The following is a 13,443-nucleotide window of genomic DNA, read 5'->3' on the forward strand; positions in this document are numbered from 1 at the left end:
AGCATGTGTGTCAAGTTCCTACTTCTGGTTCCCAATTGAGCACGCTGTGCTACCATGGCAAAGCCAACCGTAGGGCTAGAGCGGCTCCCCCACCCCCACAAACTTTCAAAAGATTCAAAATAGACCCCGTAGCACCTCCTCTCAGAAACTATTTAGGCTCGTAATCAGCTGTCCCCGCACATAACAGCCTCTCTAGCGGCCGCCACGTGCTTCCTGCCCCGCATATGGCTGCCTTCTGAACCGCAAAACGCCGGAAGTCAAGTCTGCGCGCCAACTTTCCTCCGTGGAGGGGGGAGAGAGGGAAGGGCGCGCGAAGAGGAGCCGGGAGCGCGCGCTCTCTCTATACCGGCGCATGCCTACATTCAACCCTAGGCTCGCATGCGCCTGCGCGCTGGGGCCCGAGCCGCGGGCAGGGGTGGACCGTCCTCGCGCCGCCGTGACCGCGGATTGGCTCCGGCGGCGAAGTGGGCGGGGAGAGGAGGCGGTGCACTATTTAAGGAGGCTCGGAGGGCGGGGACGGGGAGGCGTGTCCGAGCCGCGCTCCTTGTCAGTCGGCGCCGGGAAGCGGCAGGGGGCGGAGGCTGCGGCAAGAGCAGCAGCAGCGGCGCCGGCGGTGGAGGAGTCGGAGCAGCCTCCACCACCCGCCTCCTCCTCGCGGCTTCTTCTCTTTCTCCTTCCCCTTCTCTTCCCGGCCTCGGCGGCGGCCGCCGCAGCCACCGCCACGCTGAGCCTCCAGCAGCGGGACTCGCCGGCGCCGCCGCCACAGCAGCAGCAGCGCAGGTGAGGCGGCGCGGGGGAAGAGCCTGGTCCCTCCGCCGGGGCCTGGCCGCAGAGAGCCGAGGGATGCACTGCGAGGGGAGCGAGGCTGCAGGGAGCACGCAGGGCACCCAGGGATTTTGGGGTGGGGGTGAGTCTGGGTGGGGGGCTCCCTTGCAAAAAGAGAGAGAGAGAGAGATGTGGGGATGCTCGTTATATGTGGTCTTCAGCAAGAGCAGGTGGAAGGGAAATTGCAGAGGTGTGGTGGGGATGGTATCTGGGGTCTGATACAGGGATGAGCAGCAGAGAGGCTTGAAGCGATGTGGGGTGGGCGGGCGGTGGGGTGCCTTGAAACGGTGTAGGGGGCCAATGATGGCGTGGCGCTGGCGGTGAAAAGAAAGCGGGGGCTCTGCTTTAGGTGTCTCCACCAGAGAGGGGACTAAAGGGGTGTGGGGTGGTAGCGATGCCCACCAGGGAGGTTCGGAGGTGTTTGAAGGGCGTTAAAATGGGATGGGAGAGTGTGCGGGTCTGTCGAGCAGGTGGGGTTGAAGGGATATAGAGGATAGTATGGGATGACTGAGGTGTAGTGGGGATTAAAGGAAAAGGAGAAGGGGCTGTGGTGTTTGAATGGGGGTCCTGGAGAATGGGAAGGCTTGATCAGAGAGACCTACAGAGAAATTATGGGGGTGTCTTAAGCAGCAAGGGCTCGGAGGAGATTGGGATGCACAGAGGTGCTGGCATGGCTAGCTGCAGCGAAGGGGAGGGCAGTTTGCTGTGGATGAGCTGTAATTCCCAGGATTCTTTATTTTTTAAAAAAATATTGGAAGTTTCCAGCATTTGTTGACCCTTGGAGTATGAGGCAAAACGTAAAAGCGCAATTCCGCTAATTTTTGTCTGTGTGAGAAACTACCCTGCCCCCCTTTCAGTCTTTTGTTTTGGTCCCCGGCCCCTATAACATTTCTACAGATGCCCCTGGGTGAAAGGTGAGTGGGGGGAATTTGATTGTTAAAGGGAGGTCTGATATGTGTAAGCTGCTGCAGGCAAGTGGAGATTAGGGTGATGGAAACAGGGTAGGCAGCGATATTGGGGTATCTTTTGTTGGGTGAGGGGGTTCTTCACCTGAGAGCAATAACAGCAGATACAGGGGTACGGTGGGATGCTGAGAGAAGCATGTGTGAGATAGCAGTCAATTAATGGTGAGGGGTTCAGGGCACCATTGGGAAGAAACAAATATAATGTGGGCTCAGGTTGACTCTGCAAAAAGAAGGGTGTTTTTTTTTTAAGATGTGGGAAATGGATTGTGGCAGTAGAGAGCTATGATAGGGCATTTCAGATATGGCTGTTAAAATAGTGGCATGGGGCCCTAAAGCAGTGTGTCCCTTGAAGACTGTTGTGAGAGAGTGGCTTTGAAACAAGAATAGATAAAACGGGGAATAAGATGCTGACTGCACAGTTGGAATGTGGGGACTTCCCTAAGAGGATGAATAAGCTTTTTTGTGGCCTTATCCTTCAACATAATGCAGGTATCTTCAGCCTTCTCAGGCCCAGCACCCATTTTTAACCCTAACATGCACCTGGAGGCCCATTTCTTCATCTTTTACCATACATTGGCATGCAATGGGCTACGTTCAAGCTACACTAAAGCCAGAGGTTTCAGCATTTGCATGCATCCAAGCATTGTCACAATTTGAGGACTCATTCAAGCCAGGCAGAAGTGCACAAGAAAGGCACAGAGCGTAGTTGGTGAGTGGGTGTGGCTTGTACTAGAGTCCTGATGAAAGCCTGGAGAACTGCGTTCAGCCCCTGGGCTTGAGGTTCCCCATCCCTCTTTGCTATTGTGGTGACAGACTTTATCTGCTCCCGTCAAGAGGACTAGAAGAGTGGGGGAATAAACAGTCTTGGAGAATGCATGGAAGAGAATGGTGCCAAGCCAAACTCTCTCCCTTTAACTGTTACGATAACTACTAAATTTGATGCCTGTTGCCTTAACAGTTCTGCAGTTACTCAGAGGATGGCTTTGGTCTACTCTTAGTGTTGGTTACTATAGTTTGTAACCAATTCAGGTCAAGATTGACTATTGATTGCTATAATTCTTACTCCGATTTCATATGCAGCTATTAAGTTGTCTATCTCTCTGGGGCAAAAGCTAGTGTGTGTGGAAATAAAAACCTTGGTGGGACCTAGAAATTCACCTGAGTGTGGAGGGACTTGCAAAATGCTGGAGACACAAAGACTATTAAGACAAGCTTGAGTTCTGAAATGTGCAGCACTGGTTTCGAGTTTGGCTTCTCAGTCATACAGGATGAGGTGCCTCTTGAGTGAGGTGATCTTAAGTCTTCATTCCCATTAACTTATATCTATATGCTATTTAAGAAGATTTATACATTTTTTCAAAAGAGTAGAAATGGTTTACAAAAATATTAAATGAGATACTACAATTTTCAATAAATACTGTAGTTAAAAACATTATTGAACAACATTCGGAAGATAGTTAACATCAACAGCAGCTGAAAAGAAAGTACATGTAACTTAATGTCTAGACAGGCATGCCTAAACAAAAACGTTTAAGCAGGTGCCAAGAAGAGTAGAGGGAAGGTGTTGGTCTGGTGTCAATTGGCAGGGAGTTCCAAAGTGTATGTGCTGCTACACTTAAAGATAAATTACTTACAAATGCACAACCAAGTATTATGCAGCAGTGACAGTTTTGCAGATTGAAGCAGAAAAGTGGTTATATCTTGGTCATGGCAACCCTGCAAGTAAAGTGGTCCCAAGCTATTAAAGGATTTACCTTTTAAGGGCTTTGGTGTTCTATGCAGACAGGGACTCACTCCTCTCAACTACCACGCTGCAGCATTCTGCACTTAGCTGCAGCTTCTGGGTCCAGCTCAAGGGAAGCCCCACATAGAGAGTATTGCAGTAGTCCAGTCTTGAAGTCACAAATTCCTGTACACCTTCAGGACTCCTGTACCACCTCAGACTCTTGGTACAGGAACAACCATAACTGCTGTACCAGTTGAGATGTGCTGGGGCTGGCATATGAGTCTGCTTGTTTGAGGATGGGCGTTATTGTGAAACAAAAGCAGGTCTTTTCGCTCTGATATGCAGAGCTTGGTGGAGATCATAGATCCTTAGAAGTGATTCAAAGATGGCCATGGTAGTGTGTCGGGGTTTCTGGGTTTTTTTTTGGCAGTCAGATGTTAAGTCTTCTTGTGTGTTCTGCCACACCTCCTGCTCTCCCTCCACTCCACAGGCCTCTGGGATGGAGGGTAGCTGCAGAGGTGGAAACCACTTGTGGGAGATGCTAGAACTGGAACAGGCTCTCCAGCCCAGTGTAATCGGTGGCTGGAGCTTGCGGAATCCTCCCCTGAGATCTAGTGGTGGAAAAACAAGGCAGGGAGAGATGCTCTCTTGGGAGAAGAAAGGCCAAATGGCTCTTCACCTTCACTTAAATTGCAGAGAGATGGTGTACCACTTTAACAGTTAGGAGGGTTATGGGGTCTGTAGTTTGTTAAATTACAGTTCCTGTGATCCTTCATGGCTGTTAACGTGGCATGAGTGATTTGAATGTATGGGGTGGATATTCAGAGCCCTGAATATCATGGGAAGAAGGAACTGTGGGCATGGGATTTTTTAAAAGTGTTTATTGGAATCTTGAGCCATGCTCATGAATTATCAGCTTGGGAAATGCTACCTGGATTAAAGTATAGATCAGGCATCCCCAAACTGCGACCCTCCAGATGTTTTGGCCTACAACTCCTATGATACCTAGCTAACAGGACCAGTGGTCAGGGAAGATGGGAATTGTACTCCAAAACATCTGGAGGGCCGAGGTTTGAGGATGCCTGGTCTAGGAGGAAGCAGGTGGGGAAACTTCTTTCTCTCATTATTCTGGAACTCAGGGACCCACATTGAAGCTGAATGTTGGAAGATCCGGGGCAGTCAAGAAGAAAGTACCACTTCATGCAGTGCGCAGTTAAACCATGAAATTTTGCTCCTGCAAGAGGTTGTGATGGCCACTGAACTTGGATGCCTTTAAAGGGGAATTGGACAGATTTACAGAGGAAAAGGCAGTCAGTGGTTACTAGTCATACAGCCTCCAGGACCAAGAGGCAGCATGAACCTGAATACCAGTTGCTGAGGAGCAACTGCAGGAGAAGGCGTAGAGTGTTCCTGCCTTGTTCATGGGAGACCCATAGGCATCTGGTTGGCCCCTGTGAGAGCAGGATGCTGAACTGGAGGGACCTTGTGTCTGCTTCAGAAAGCTCTTGGGTTTGTATCCATGGGCAACTCTTGCAAAGTGTCCTCTTGGGGATCGTGGGTGGGTGGGGAGGAGATCCCTCTTCTTAGGCAATATTATATATTTGCTGTGGCAGCTGCTGGACTTGTTACCTTTGCTCAGACCTCCTTGAAGATGCTACCACTCATTTTTGTTTAATAGGGTTACATGAGATTGTGATAGTGTACTTATAATTTGTCGATGGGAATTCTGAGTGCCTTATAAAGCGAGGTTGCCTCTCTGTGGGGGTAGGAACCAGGGGAGCTAGATGAGCTGGGGGGGGGGAATCCTCCTTGTTGGCAGTCTTAGGCCAGCCTTCCTCAACCTGGTGCTCTCCAGATGTTTTGCAGTACAACTCCCATCAATGAGCATTAGAGTGTTGGTTGCAATGGATTGAGTACCCTTTCCCAAAGATGTATCCTCCGCTTTCAGAGCTACAGTGGTACCTCTACTTACGAATGTTTCTACTTACGAATGGAGCTCCATCCGCCATCCTGGATGCGGTTTAGATAGGATTTTTTCTACTTACGGATTTTTAGATAGGGTTGCTTCGACTTACAGATTTTTTCTCCCAATGCATTCTTATGTTATTTGACATACAATTTTTTTCAACTTACGAATGTGGGTTCGGAATGCATTAAATTCGTAAGTAGAGGTACCACTGTATATATCTTCTGTTTGGGGATTTGAAAGCTCTATTGCATAACAAATACTTTCTGCTAGTTGTGGAGCATGGGGCCTGCTCTACAGTTAAAATTCTGATAACTCCACCACTCTACCTTGAATTTTTACTAGTCTTCCCTCCATTTCAAGCTTAAAATGGAACATCCCTATGGACTAGGAACTTGGAATCTGCTGCTTGATGTAAACTGGGATTCAGGCCCCTCCATGGAGGGCCATGCATACTCAAGACAATTGAAACCACTGCTTTGTTGATGCTAAGCAGGTCTAGGCCTGGTCAGTGCCTGGAAGAGAGATTTACACCATTTTGGGTTCCATGATGGAAAAAAGTGGGATAAAAATGTAAGAAAATAACTGTCTGAAGGGGCTGTTGTCCCCGTCCCCCCTGCCCTTGGCATGAGGTCAAAGCAAAGAGGGAATAGCCAGACTGGAATCCTTAGCAAGACAGCTGTGCAAACAGTACCAAAGTGAAGTATTTTACTGCCAAAGTTAATGTGTGGAGTAAACTATAGATTTTTTTGGAAAGAGTGACTTAGAGACATATGGTGTTTCTATAGCCTGAACCGGACTGTGCCCATAGACTAGTGTGCAGAGAATTGTTCTGAGGCTTTGGATAAATAGGTTCTTCTGGCAGCATTGACACCTGCCAGCTAACTGCTGGCATCTCTTTCAGGCCATTGTGGGTAGGCATGCTGATTTTTGTGCATGAGCGTTGAGGAGCATTTTCGGGGGGAATGCAGGCTTCTGGGCCACTGAATCCAAATACCTGTCTTATCCTAAGATGCTTTGCCTTCCCCACAAAAGATGTTAATCTGCTTGTTCTGCTTTTGCTCACAGGAGCCTTTCCCAAGCTGGTGCCCTCCCCAACATTTTAGGGCACCACTCCCCATCATTCCGAATCCTGACCACCAGCTATGCTTGCTTGGGACTGTAGGGACTTGAATCTCATAACATCTGGAATGCATGAGGTTGGGGGGGGGAGTTGGTTTGCACAATGTCTGGCCCACACGTATGTCATGAGGAGGTGGAGATGAGTTTCCTCATCCCAAAAAGGATATGGTAGCGTTAGAAAAGGGGCAACTGAAATGATCAAGGGGATGGAGTGAGGACAGGTCGCGGTGTAGGGGCCTTTTTTTAGTTCAGGGAAAGGAAAGTTAAGAGGTAACATGGCAGAAGTTTATAAAATTATGCATGGCATGGAAAAGATGGATAGGAAAAAGTTTTTCTCCCCCTCTCACAATGCGAGATTTTGTCAACATCCAACAAAGTTGAATTTTGGAAGATTTAGGACAGACAAAAGAGAATTCTTCTTCACGCAGCACATAGCTAAACTATGGAACTCCCTCCCACAGGAGGCAAAGATGGGCAACAACCTAGATGTCTTTATTTTATTTTGGCAAAGTAATAATCATACATAAATAAGAATAAAAATGTGCACCCCACCCTCAGGACCATGCCATTGTAGCTCTCCAACCTCCAAAAATTTCAACATCTCTTGCGATGGTTTGACCCCTTTCCAGTTTAACAGTACAAATTCTACAAACACCCTCCATATCTCCTCAATCATTTCTCCTGCATATTCACCATCTAACCGTAATGGCACATGTTAATTTATCATTGATATCTGTATCCCACACCTCTTTATACCATTCTTCCATTTTATATTATGCTTGCCCCTTCCACTTCCTAGCTATCATAATTCGTGCAGCTGTCAATAAATTTGTGAGCAAAGTCCTTCATAGCTTGTGAACCTTCCACCCCATTGTAAATTGATGATAATGCTATCTCTGGACTTTTGGTCAGCTTTAACCCAGTGATTTCTATTATCTCCTTAAACATCCTTTACCAAAAGAATTTGTACATATTTACACCCCCACCACATGTGAATATAATTCCCAGTTTCCTGGCATCCCCTCCAAAACCTAGATGTCTTTTAAAGAAGATTAGACAAATTCATGGAGGATAAGACTATCAATTGCTACCACTAGTCACGATAGCTGTTCTCTGCCTCCACAGTTGGGAGGCAGCAATGCTTTTGAATACCAGTTGCTGGAAAACATAACTGTTCATGTACTCATATCCTGTTTGTAGGCTTCCCACAGACATCTTGTTGGCTACTGTGAGAACAGGATGCTGGCCTAGATGAGCCGATGAACTGATCCTGCAGACTCATCTGTTCTCATGTGTTGGTAGAGTCTGCACAGTGGTGGCACCACAATTGTGGAATGTTCTCCATAGGGATGCCTGCTTAGTGCCTATCCTTATTTTTCTAGGCTTTTAAATCTAGCTTACTGTATTTTTCCGTGTATTAGTTGAGGCTTTGTGACTCAAATCATGTCAAAAAACTGGGGTCGTCCTATACACGGATAGTGGGGGGGGGGGAAGCTGTGTGCCTGCCAGCCAGCTGGTTGGTGGTCCACGTTTTAAGGACTTTTCTGCCCACAGTGGCATAAGGGGAGCAGCTGCCCACTTTGCCAACCCCCAGCAACAGCCCTGCTGGGGTGATGGCGTGCATGCAATTCCCCCTAATAAAAGGTTAACAACTTTGGGCCATCACACCTCATTTTCTTTAAATTTAGTCCCCCCAAAATACACAGGGGAGTTCTCTTTTTCCAGGATTGTTTCTTGGCCACTAGGGAAGCCTGGACAAGCTTCTTAGTAAATCTATAGAGGTCTCCTGGAATAGTTTGGCAATATGTGGTCATCTGGCCTCCTAGTCACTGCCCAGCCATGCTGTACATCCCTGCTGTGAAGGCTGGCTATGCCGACTAGGTCACAGGATGGCCATCTGTGTGGCCCAGCTCCTTGAACATTGCATACAAAATCCAACATAGTTTTTATAGCACACAGTGACAGCTGTCATTTCTGCTGCTTATTTGTTTGCCCCAGTAGCTAACTAGTCCGGCCCCATCTCAATTCCTGGCTTCCACCTCCTGCTGACTAGGGTGTAGCAATTTGTTTTCTAAGATGGTTTTGGTTCCTTTTGGCCTCCCAATCAGTCTGCAGGGCCAATTGCTTACGCTTGGTGCAGCCACGGAACATCCGAACCTTCCTTGCTTTTGCAGTGTGCAGAAACATCAGGTGAATTCTCTCTCCGCACACCTCTTAACAGTGCACAATACACTGGGTGGATAAAAATCAATGATTTTTTTAAAAAAATCAAAAAAATTGGATTTTTTTGATTTAAATCGGATTTTTTTGATTTAAATCAATTTTTTTGATTTAAATTGGATTTTTTTAAAATAAAATGCTTTTTGAGGAAAACATATTACCATCCAAAGGTTATTCCATCATGAAATAAAAATTAGTTTTTTAATTATGTAGTATAAGGTTGTATATGTTTAATTTTTGGGGTAAATAAATTCCATTAATCCATTCACCTCTTCCAGAGGTTTTTGTAAGATTATTGGGCAGTTTCTCTGCCTACAAGATATTATCACAGGTGCTTGGTTTACTTTTGCAGTTCTCAAAACTGAATTTGACTCAACAGAGATCACATGCCTCTTCTTCACAGCAAAAATGTTATAACATGAACAGAGTTGAGAAAAAGACCTTAATCCTATTGTTCTACAAACCTATGAATACAGAAACAACCCCTTCAGTGCTAAGTTTCAAGAAGTTCAGTGAATAGAATAGAAACAATATTTTTCTGATTGTTTGGAGTGGACAGTAAGTTTTTCATGTGTAGGCTGGGCTGACAGTCTAAGTTTCTTAAAATATATATATATTGTTTTTGTTTAGCCAATTAGTTAACAAACATGGATGTTTGTTTAAGCAAATAACATTTGCTGAAATGTTATTGTTTCAGTTGAATAAATCTATTTAAATTGTTATTATTAAGGTAATGATTATTTTTCTCCTTCCTAAGTACAACAGTAAAGTTGTCCAAATATGAATGATTAACCTATTAAACTGGGGATAAAAAAAACTAATATGAAAAGTTGTTATTCTAAAAATCTTCACCTACTTGCATAATAAAGTTATACCAGCAAGAATTAGTCTTTATGATTTAAATCAACTATGATTTAAATCAAGCCTTACTGACTAGTGATTTAAATCGTGATTTAAATCGTGATTTAAATCAGTTTGATTTAAATCAAATCCACCCTGACAATACACAATGAAAATATTAGTTTAGATGTCACATCTTTACAGGGGATGAGAAGCAGCGCTCACCTGATTTAGTGGGAATAGATGTGGGTGGTAGAGCTGTCGTCAAATGACATTTGCTGAGGGGCAAAAAACAGTTAAGTTTAAGTAGCAGCTTCGAGAGGTGATGCGGTTAAGTCAGCCACTGCATCGTACTTCCTGTGGTCACATTTCTAAATCATCTAGAGCCCGATTCAGAAAGTGTCGGTGACAGATAACCTTACCTCGTGGATGAAAAACCATGGTTTGGTGAGTGAAGTGGAAACCATGGTTTGGCTGCAGTGGACTACTGTTCCCCACTAACCAGAAAGTAATGCTATCCAGATTGCTTCTGAATTGCCAATCCCAGCATGCTTGACTGGGGCTGATGGGAGCTGGAGTCCAGCAACACCTGGAAGGCCACAGTCTCCCCATCCCTGTTGTAGGGAAAAGCAGCATCTCACTCAAAGTCCCCTCTAGGGCAGTCAAATCTTGGTTTCGATACTGAGTTGGGCCACTTCGCATCAAATGCTGGGTGCCGTCTACTGCTTTCAGACTATGTTCCTCAACATGCTTTAACAGCAGGGTGGGGGAATCTTCTCTGTCGAGGGCTGCATTCCCTCGGTAATTTTGGAGTGGGGTGGTGGCAGTCATAGAAGCCAAGCCCCAAATTTGGCTGGGGACCCATTTTCTAGGAACAGAGGAAACTACCAAGTCAGACCCTAGATCTTGCTAGTTGAGTATTGCCTTCACTGTCTGGTGGTGGAGATTCCAGGGACTGAACCGGGGGCCTTCCTTGTGCAAGACTGATGCTCTACCTTCTAGGAAGTTGGGCAAATGGTCTGTGTAGCTCAGTATTGCTTACAGCGATGGACAGATGTTCTCCAGAATTTCAGCCAGATGAGGGGTTCTTCCCTGTCCATCCTGGATATGTTGAGTGTTGAGCATGGGACCTTCTGCATGCAAAAGTGTGGCCTTTAAAGGAAAGGCATTTTCCTTCTGTCTCCCTCTTTCTTTCTACCTGTGTGATATCAGCTGCAAGGCTGTGCAGGTTGCTGGCTCCCTGCTTCAACATCTCTGCTACCTGGCTAGGAAAGGGGGTCAGCTCTTCCACTGGCACATGCTTATGAGTGATGGGGAGAAATATTGAATTCTGGGCAGAGACAATGCATAATCATTGGATGATAGCGCTCAGAGTACAATGGGTGTGGCTTTACATACACCAGCAAATGTGTTAAGACGAAATAAAAGCATTATTCCCTCCCCACCTCCACAACCTCTCGCTTTTCGCCAAGCGCGCTCTCTGTCTCAACTCAAGGGGGAAATGGCAACTCCCACTGATATGAAAACAGGAGCCGCTTTTAGCACCTGCACCTGCGTGGCCCTCCGAGACCCAGAGAGTCGCTGCGGAGCCCAATTAAAGGCTCTTGAGAAGTCTGAATGAACAATCGCAGGTGATGGGGCTGCAAAACAACGCCTGCATTTCAGTCCTTTTGTTCCTCTGGCTATGCTTGCCGCCGCTTGAAGGTATCCAAAAGCAGAGATTTGGACCTGGGGCCGTGTTCGGCAACTAGTAATTCCACAACATTCATTTTAGAATGGTGTAAGCCAGGTTTCCCTAACCTTGAGATGTTTTTCGACTGTGATACCTGTCATCCCAGACCAGGGGTCAGCAAACTTTTTCAGCAGGGGGCCGGTCCACTGTCCTTCAGACCTTGGGGGGGGGCCGGACTATATTTTGGGAAAAAATATGAGCGAATTCCTATGCCCCACAAATAACCCAGAGATGCATTTTAAATAAAAGGACACATTCTACTCATGTAAAAACATGCTGATTCCTGGACTGTCTGTGGGCCGGATTTAGAAGGTAATTGGGCCGCATCTGGCCCCCGGGCCTTTTAGTTTGGGCACCCCTGTCCCAGACCATGCTGACTGGGGGTGATGGGAGTCAGACAACATCTGGAAAACACCTGGTTGGGGAAAGCCAATGTTGGCCACGCTGGAAGCCTAATTCAACACACCAATTCCCCTTTTAGCCTCTCGTCGTAGGAAAGGTACCTCAGCCCGCTCCCCGCTGGTGATATTGGTTGCCCTTTCCTGTTCAGTGGTACCTTGGTTTAAGAACAGCTTAGTTTATGAACAACTTGGAATAAGAACGCTGCAAACCTGGAAGTAGGTGTTTTGGTTTGTGAACTTTGCCTTGGAAGCAGAACATGTTCCGCTTCCTGTTGAGTGTGTTCCATTTGTAAATTGAGTCTCCTGCTGCTAATTTGAGACTTTCTGTTGAGTCTGTCAGCTGTTGAGTCCCGAGCACCCACACAACACAGGTGTTATTTGGAGCTTTTGTTTTTGCTATTTTGTTGTGTTTTTGTTTGTGTGGCTTTTTCTTTTTTTACTGTTGACTTTTTCTTAGTTTTATGGGACTGACTTATGACTGTGGCTTGTTACTTCGTTTTTGTGACTTGTTTTTGTGAAGGTGTGGCACCCAGTTCAGCTACTGATTGTGTGACTGCAGAAATGGATAAAGGTCCCCCATCCAAACAATGACTACCGTAGATTCCGGCGTACAAGACGACTGGGCGTATAAGATGACCCCCAACTTTTCCAGTTAAAATATAGAGTTTGAGATATACTCGCCGTATAAGAAATACGACCCGGCGTATAAGACGACCCCCGACTTTTGAGAAGATTTTCCTGGGTTAAAAAGTAGTCTTATACGCAGGAATATACTGTATTATCAGTGCACATAAGAAAAAATAATTTATTTTTTGTAATCTACAATACTGTCTTATTTATTTTACAGTACAGTACATTGATTATTGCCTTCATTTTATGGATCAATGGTCTCATTAGATAGTAAAATTCATTAAATTGCTGTTTTGGGGTTGTTTTTCATCTGGAACAGATTTATCCATTTTCCATTACTTTCTATGGGAAATCACGCCTTGGTTTAAGAATGGGGTTCTGGCACGGATTAAGTTCGTAAACCGAGGTACCACTGTACATCAGATGTGTGGAACCTTGGAGCTCGGAGTTCAGATGTGGCCCTCCAGGCCCTTTCTACCTGGCCCCTGGGGTTCTTCCCACTCTGCTCTGTGTTCCTTGAGTCCTTTTTCCTGGCTGGAATGGGTCAGGCAGTTAAACTGCCCCTCGCTTGTCTGGTGGAGTTTCAGAAGGAATGAGTGGGGTGGGGATGTGGCTATACGTGTCTGACTTTTACTGTATAAAGGGAAAGGTCACACCTGAACGTTCTCCTTGAGGAAAGGTGGCCTCCAGACCGAAACCCCACTCCCCACCCCTGCTGTGCATTTTCCAGCTCTACAGTATCCCTTTTTATGAATGTGTGAGTGGACTTGCCACTGTCTTTTGTGGCGGGCTTGGGGAAATGATGCTGTCAAATCTGTTTTCAACCCCTTTCCTAAGAATTCCTATCATGGGATTCCAAAGGCTTTCGACCCCCCTCCCCAACCTTATGTAGGGAAACCTGTGCAATTGTCTATTTTTTTCAGCCTCCCTCCCTTCCCAGAAAACTCAGCATGCTTAGTCTGTCACTTTCAGCCTTAGTAGACTGATGGTAACAAGGATGGGAGTCAATCATATGA

General features: G+C 46.1%; 1 protein-coding gene across 1 annotated transcript in view; it reads left to right on the forward strand.

Moving 5' to 3' along the window:
- Positions 1–536: 536 nt before the first annotated feature.
- LOC118094779 (vigilin) overlaps positions 537–13,443 on the forward strand; it is a 53,052-nt gene continuing 40,145 nt past the window's right edge. Inside the window, exon 1 of the mRNA XM_035135448.2 lies at positions 537–780. The gene's annotated coding sequence lies outside the window, so the exon portion shown is untranslated. The remainder of the gene's footprint in view (positions 781–13,443) is intronic.

This window comes from Zootoca vivipara, chromosome 13 (genome assembly GCF_963506605.1).
Source record: "Zootoca vivipara chromosome 13, rZooViv1.1, whole genome shotgun sequence".
NCBI lineage: Eukaryota > Metazoa > Chordata > Lepidosauria > Squamata > Lacertidae > Zootoca > Zootoca vivipara.